At 44.2% G+C, this 7,081-nt stretch overlaps 1 non-coding gene across 1 annotated transcript; it reads left to right on the top strand.

Annotated features, from left to right (window-relative positions):
• The first annotated feature begins 6,355 nt into the window (after positions 1–6,355).
• LOC112085959 lies at positions 6,356–6,462 on the top strand. Its single transcript, XR_002899212.1, has one exon. It is a non-coding gene; the product is annotated as a small nucleolar RNA R71 (small nucleolar RNA).
• Positions 6,463–7,081: the final 619 nt, after the last annotated feature.

Below are 7,081 nucleotides of genomic sequence, written 5' to 3'. Positions count from 1 at the left end.
AATTCCAAGAACAGGTTATTCTCAAGCAAGATCCATGAAATTCCTATCCATTCTACTTGCACAATACTCACAAAATGATTCCAAGGTATCAAGAAGCCCATTAAAATCGATTCCATTTGTTTTTCTGTTCATGAACAGTACTCTAAAGCATGGAAAAGGTGAGTTTCAACAGACTAAATACCTTGGAATCTTCAAGTTTCGAGTGAAAAAAGAATGTGCAGCAAGAAACTAGACAGGATTACGAGTTTAATGCAGTTGAAATTTCTCAATTTGATGCAGGAACGAGAGAGATATGAAAGTTTAAAGCTCAAGAATGGAGAGAAGGGAGCAAACTCGCGATGAAGAAGAAGGAGATGTGGGGAGCAGCTGTCTTGGCGCGTCCTTTGACCGGTCAACGTCCGTACGGTCAACTGAAATTCAAAATCTGGTCGTGCCTGGTTGACCGTGTCACGTGACCGTGTCAAGAACGTGTTTGTGTCTCTTCTTTGCCGCGGTCTTGGTGTGGCCGTGGCAACTAGACCGTGGCAAACACCGAACGTTGGCTTCTTCTTCTTTCTTTTGCCACGGTCTAATGTTTTCCCCGTGGCAATCTCACCCGTGGCAATCTTCATTTCCGGTCAAACCTCCTTATTCTTTGCCACAGACAGCCTTTTAGCCCGTGTCTTGTAGCCCGTGTCATTCCACGAACATTGGCCATTCCACCTTTGTTTTTGCCACGGCCTAGTTTCTTCCCGTGGCAATCCTCTCGTGTCAAACCCCGAACACTGGACATTTCATCTTCATTTTGCCACGGCCTGGTGTTGAACCCGTGTCTTGTAGCCGTGGCAAACCTCGAATCCAGGCCTTTGTTAAACTTTGTGTTGCCACGGTCAAGTTCATGTCCGCGTCTCGTCGCCGTGGCAAGAACCGAATGAATGCTTAGTCCTCTTTTCTTTTGCCACGGTCACCTTCCATCTCGAGTCATCCCACCGTGGCAAAGCCCGAACCAGGTCTTCTTCCCATTTCTTTTTGCCACGGCCATCTGTGTTCCGTGCCCTTTTACCCGTGGCAATCACCGAACTCTTGCTTCTTTTGCCACGGCCAGGCCTTGAGGCCGTGATTCATTCCCCGTGGCAAAGCAAAAAGGCTTGCCACGCCTTGTTGCTGACCGTGGCTGGTGACCATGTCAAAGGCCGAGCACAAGCTTGTCTCCATTCCTTCATCCCTTTGTATCTTGTTTTCACTTTGTAAGGGTTTAGACTCAAACCTATAACCTGTAGACACTAAACAAACCCATCAAAACATCCTAAATCATAAAAAGAAAGGAATCAAAAGATCAAAAGCATATGTACAAAGGATAAGCTTGGGGTGTCTCCCAAGATCACTTTGTTTAAAGTCTCTAAGTTTGACTTTGGAAACCTGTTTAACAGGCTGGTGGATCAAGAAGGGGAACTGATGTAGCTTCCTCCTTCTTTTGTGAAACCAGATAATGCTTGATCCTCTGGCCATTTACCACAAACTCTTGCCCATTCTTTCCTTCTAACACAACAGCTCCATATGGCCTCACCTCAAGAACTTTAAAGGGACTAGACCATCTAGACTTAAGTTTTCCTGGAAACAACTTACGTCTAGAGTTGAACAGCAACACTAGATCTCCTTCCTTGAACTCCCTTTTCAAAATATTTTGGTCATGCAGAGCCTTGGTCTTCTCCTTATAGATCTTTGAGCTCTCAAAAGCCTCAAGCCTAATCTCCTCAAGTTCATGGAGTTGCATGACCCTCTTCTCTTGAGCTGTCTTGATATCAAAGTTCAGCAACTTCACAGCCCACAAAGCCTTGTACTCCAACTCAACAGGAAGGTGGCAGTCTTCCCATATAGCAGATTGAAAGGTGATGTCCCAATTGGAGTTTTAAAGGCAGTCCTATAAGCCCACAATGCATCATCTAGCCTTTTGCTCCAATCTTTTCTGCTTGAGCTCACAGTCCTCTCAAGAATGGCCTTGATCTGTCTATTAGATACTTCAACCTGGCCACTAGTTTGAGGATGATAAGGAGTAGCTATCTTGTGTTTCACTCCATGCTTTCTCAACAAACCCTCCAAAGTCTTGTTCACAAAATGAGATCCTCCATCAGAGATAACAACCCTTGGAACTCCAAATCTTGGGAAGATAATGCTCTTGAACATCTTCACTACAACCTTAGAATCATTGGTAGGGGAAGCAATGGCCTCAACCCATTTGGACACATAGTCCACAACAACAATTATATACTGATTCCCATAGGATGAAATGAAGGGCCCCATAAAGTCAATCCCCCAGCAATCAAAGATCTCAACTTCTAGAATGGGGTTTTGAGGCATCTCACTCCTCTTTGATATGTTCCCATGCCTCTGACAGGCATCACATGCTAAAAAAACCAACTGAGCATCTTTGAACATTGTGGGCCACCAAAACCCACTCTGAAGAACCTTTGCCACAGTCTTGAATGCTCCCATTTGACCTCCAAAAGCTGAACCATGACACTCTTGCAACACAGGTTGCATCTCCTCCTCAGCAAGACACCTTCTATACAGCTGATCTTTGTTCAGGACATAGAGGTAGGGCTCATCCCAATGGTATCTTTGAACTTCTCTTAAGAACTTCTTCCTGTGGTAAGCATCTAATTCAGGTGGTTCTACTCCACAAGCAAGATAGTTCACAATGTCTGCAAACCAAGGCATCCTCCTCTCTTGAATGCTGTCCACTTCTTCAAACTCCAAATAAGAATGGAGCACCATCAGTGATTCCTCAGGAAGACTGTCATTAAGAGGCACTTCAGAGTCAATTCTCAGCCTAGAGAGATGGTCTGCAGCTCCATTCTCTATACCCTTTTTATCTTGTACTTCCATATCAAACTCCTGAAGTAGAAGAACCCATCTCAATAGTCTTGGTTTAGCATCCTTCTTGGTCATCAGATACCTGAGGGCTGATCAGTATATACAATGACTTTTGATCCCACCAGGTAACTTCTGAATTTATCAAAGGCAAAGACTATTGCCAACATTTCCTTCTCAGTAGTAGCATACTTCTCTTGTGCAGAGTCAAGTGTTCTACTAGCATAGTAGATGACATGAAGCTTCTTATCTTTCTTCTGGCCAAGTACAGCTCCAACTGCAAAATTCAGATGCATCTGTCATAACCTCAAAAGGAAGGGACCAGTCTGGGGCTTGGACAATTGGTGCACTGACTAATGCATCCTTGATCATCTTGAAGGCCTCTTCACATTCAGCATCAAAGATGAAATCCAATTCTTTACACAACAGCCTTGTCAAGGGCCTGGCAATTCTTGAGAAGTCTTTGATGAATCTTTTATAAAACCCTGCATGCCCAAGGAAACTCCTTATCCCTTTGACTGAAGTGGGAGTTTGCAGGTTCACCATTACTTCCACCTTAGCTCTGTCAACCTCTATGCCTTTCTCAGATATCTTGTGCCCAAGAACTATTCCTTCCTGCACCATGAAGTGGCATTTCTCCCAGTTTAACACCAAGTTATGCTGCTCACATCTCTCCAAAACCTGTGACAAATTAGAGAGACAATCCGAGAAGGAGGAGCCATAGACACTGAAATCATCCATGAACACCTCCACCTTCTCTTCAATGATGTCAGAGAAGATATGCATCATGCAACGTTGAAATGTGGCAGGGGCATTACAGAGACCAAAAGTCATTCCTCTGTATGCAAATGTGCCATAAGGGCATGTGAATGTTGTTTTCTCTTGATCCCGGGGATCTATGGGAATTTGGAAGAACCCCGAGTACCCATCGAGAAAACAAAAGAAGGGGTGGTTTGCAAGCCTCTCTAACATCTGATCAATGAAAGGTAAAGGAAAATGGTCCTTCCTAGAGGCTGCATTGAGCTTTCTATAGTCTATACACATTCTATGTCCTGTGACAGTCCTAGTAGCTATCAGCTCATCCTTCTCGTTTTTAACCACCGTGATCCCACCCTTCTTGGGCACAACATGAACAGGAGACACCCATCTTGAGTCAGAGATTGGGTAAATTATCCCTGCCTCAAGAAGTTTTAGTATCTCCTTCTTAACCACTTCCTTAAGGTTGGGGTTAAGTCGTCGTTGATGCTCAATAGAGGACATAGATTGTTCCTCTAGGTGGATCCTATGGGAGCAAATGTCAGGAGAGATCCCTCTAATATCAGCCAAAGAATACCCTATGGCTCTCCTGAACTTTCTTATCTCACTAAGCAATGCACTCTCTTGATCCTCTAATAGGCTATCATTGATGATTACTGGATATGTGGAGTTTAAGCCCAAGAAAGCATACCTGAGCCTTGTTGGTAGAGGCTTGAGCTCAACAGGGGGTGCATCAGCCTCGTTCCAATCCTGGTCCAAGCTGCTTTGGCTGGTGTCTGATCCTTTGATAGCAAAAACTTTAGAGCCACTTTGTTCCAGCTCCAAAAACCTTGTCTCAGGACCCAGCTTTCTAGCATTGTCCAAATACAACTTGTACCCTTCACTTGCTTCAGCTAAGAGCCCATTGTCTCTTTGTTCTTGAGTTAGAGCAGCTTGAAGACCCAGCTCAGTGTTCAGCTCCTCTAGCAACTCATCAGCCAACTGATCCATTGTCTCCACATAGAAACATTGACCAACAATGGTGGGTTTCTTCATCATCTCATTTACATAAAACTTTAGCTTTTCAGACCCAAGTTGAAGCTCTATTATCCCACCTCTCACATCAATAATAGCTCCCGCAGTTGCTAAGAATGACCTGCCCAAGATAAGAGGATCTACTGGTTCCTCATCTATTTCCAGCACAACAAAATCTGTTGGAACCTCAAAACCACCAATCTTGACAGATAGATCTTCCAACATACCAACAGGAAATCTAACTGATCTATCTGCAAGGATAAGAGAAATCCTTGCAGGTTTGAAGACTCTAAAGCCCAGCTTCTTTGCTATGGAGAATGGCATCAAGCTGACTGATGCTCCTAGATCACAAAGACATCCAGAGAATAGAAGAGGTCCAATAGCACAAGGGAGTGTGAAACTCCCTGGATCAGTTAACTTTCTTGGAATGGACTTCTTCTGAATGATAGCACTGCATTCATGACTTAGTACCACCATGACTTGAAGCTCTTTTGTCTTGTTCAGAATGACATCCTTCAAGAACTTCCCCATCTTTGGCATCATTAAGAATGCATCAATGAGAGGCATTGTGAGTGGTGTCTCATTGAGTGCCTTCTCAAATACAGCTCTTGCTTTATACACTAGTTGCTTCTTAAATCTCCCTGGAAATGGGAGCTTGGGTTGGTATGGAGGTGGTGGCACATATTTCTTTTTTGGTTCTGGTTCCTTTGCTACCTCTTTACCCTTTTCTGTCCTTAGTTTCTCAGCAACTTGATCATCTTTTAAGGCTGCCTCCCCCTCAGTTTGATCATTGTCCTCAATGATCACATTGTTGTTCTCAATACCAGGTAACTCCTTTCCACTCCTCAGTGTAATGGCCTTAGCATATTCCTTGGGGTTGGGTTCTGGTTTTCCAGGTAGGTGACCTTGGTTCCTTGAGCTTGAGGCCTGGTTTTGCTTCAGTTCCTTAATTTCCTGCTGCATAGCTGCATTCTGACTTGCAAAGATCTGTTGACCCTGAAGTAGTTGTTGCAGAATACCAACCATATCTGTACCCATCTGTGGCTGCTGTTGAACCGTTGGTGGCTGAAACTGTTGTTGAACAGGCGCTTGCTGTTGGAACTGTGGTGGACCAAACCCTGGTGGTGCCTTTTGCTGCTGTGAAGTGAAACTAGGACCTTGAAATGGTTGCTGTTGCTGACCAAAACCCTGATTCTTAGCAAACTGATTCTTTGGTTGAAAAGATCCTTGAAAGTTGTTCTTGGGAACAAAATTCTGTGGAGCTTGAGAATTGGGATAGACTTGATCTTGTGGGTTAGCTACATTGGTGTTCCTGTAAGAAAGGTTTGGATTGGCATTACCATACTGATATCTCTGGAACCTCTGATTCCCAATGTAGTTAAGCTTCTCTTGGGTGAGACCCTCTTCACTTATGTTCTCAAAGATTTGAGATGGTTCCTCATACTCTCCAACAAAATGCATTGGCTTCTGAGTTACCAACTTCAACTTGTCTAATTCACTCCTCAACTCCCTGACTTCTCTGGTGAGCCTCTGTTCTGAGCTTGAACCTTCAGATCTATTTGATCTGTCATAGTCTTCGCCATAAGTGTCATTGCTCAGTGCCAAGTTCTCCACTAGCTCTAAAGCAGCATGTATCTCTTTACCCAGAAAGTTCCCATTGGAAGCAGTATCCAGCTGGTTTCTAATCTTAGGAAGAGCTCCTCTATAAAGTGTGCTGAGAAGAGAAGCCTCACTAAACCCATGGTGTGGGCATTGGTTTGTGTAGCTCCTGAATCTCTCATATGCTTCACCAAAACTTTCATTGCTGTGCTGAGTGAAGCTAGAGATTTGATTCCTTAGTTTAGCAGTTCTGGAGGTGGAGAAGAACTTAGACAGGAAGGCATGCTTTCATTGCTCCCAGGTTTGAATGGAGCCTCTTGGAAGATTCTTCTCCCATTGATGAGCTTTGTCACCAAGACTGAAGGGAAATAGTCTTAGCTTGAAGCTGTCCTCAGAAACTCCATTTATCTTTGTCAGATCACACACCTTATCAAACTGGTCCAAGTGTTCCAAGGGATCTTCCATTGCTAACCCATGGAACTTTGAGTTCTGGACCATATTCAGCAATGATGCCTTCACTTCAAAGTTGTTGTTTTGCACAGGTGGTGCCTGAATACCAGCTCCATACTGATGAGCATTGGCCCTGTCATTCTCTCCAACATAGACTTGGGGTTGCTCATATCTTCTTTGTTTGTGTTGGAAGGGCTAGGCTTGGTGGTGCACTTGTTGTCTTTGCTGTACATTGGCCTGATGCCTCTGTTGATGAGCTTGAGCTTGTCCCTGGTGGACATAAGCTTGTTGGTGATGCATCTGTTCCTGATGAAGATTACCCTGATTCAGCCCTTGACCAACTCCATTACCAGCTCCATTACCTTGAGCCTGTTGCTCCTGAACTGGTTGTTCTATGTCTACCACGTGATCT

The sequence above is a fragment of the Eutrema salsugineum genome, unplaced genomic scaffold, assembly GCF_000478725.1.
Source record: "Eutrema salsugineum unplaced genomic scaffold, Eutsalg1_0 scaffold_28, whole genome shotgun sequence".
NCBI lineage: Eukaryota > Viridiplantae > Streptophyta > Magnoliopsida > Brassicales > Brassicaceae > Eutrema > Eutrema salsugineum.
This window is presented reverse-complemented; position numbering and strand designations above follow the sequence as displayed.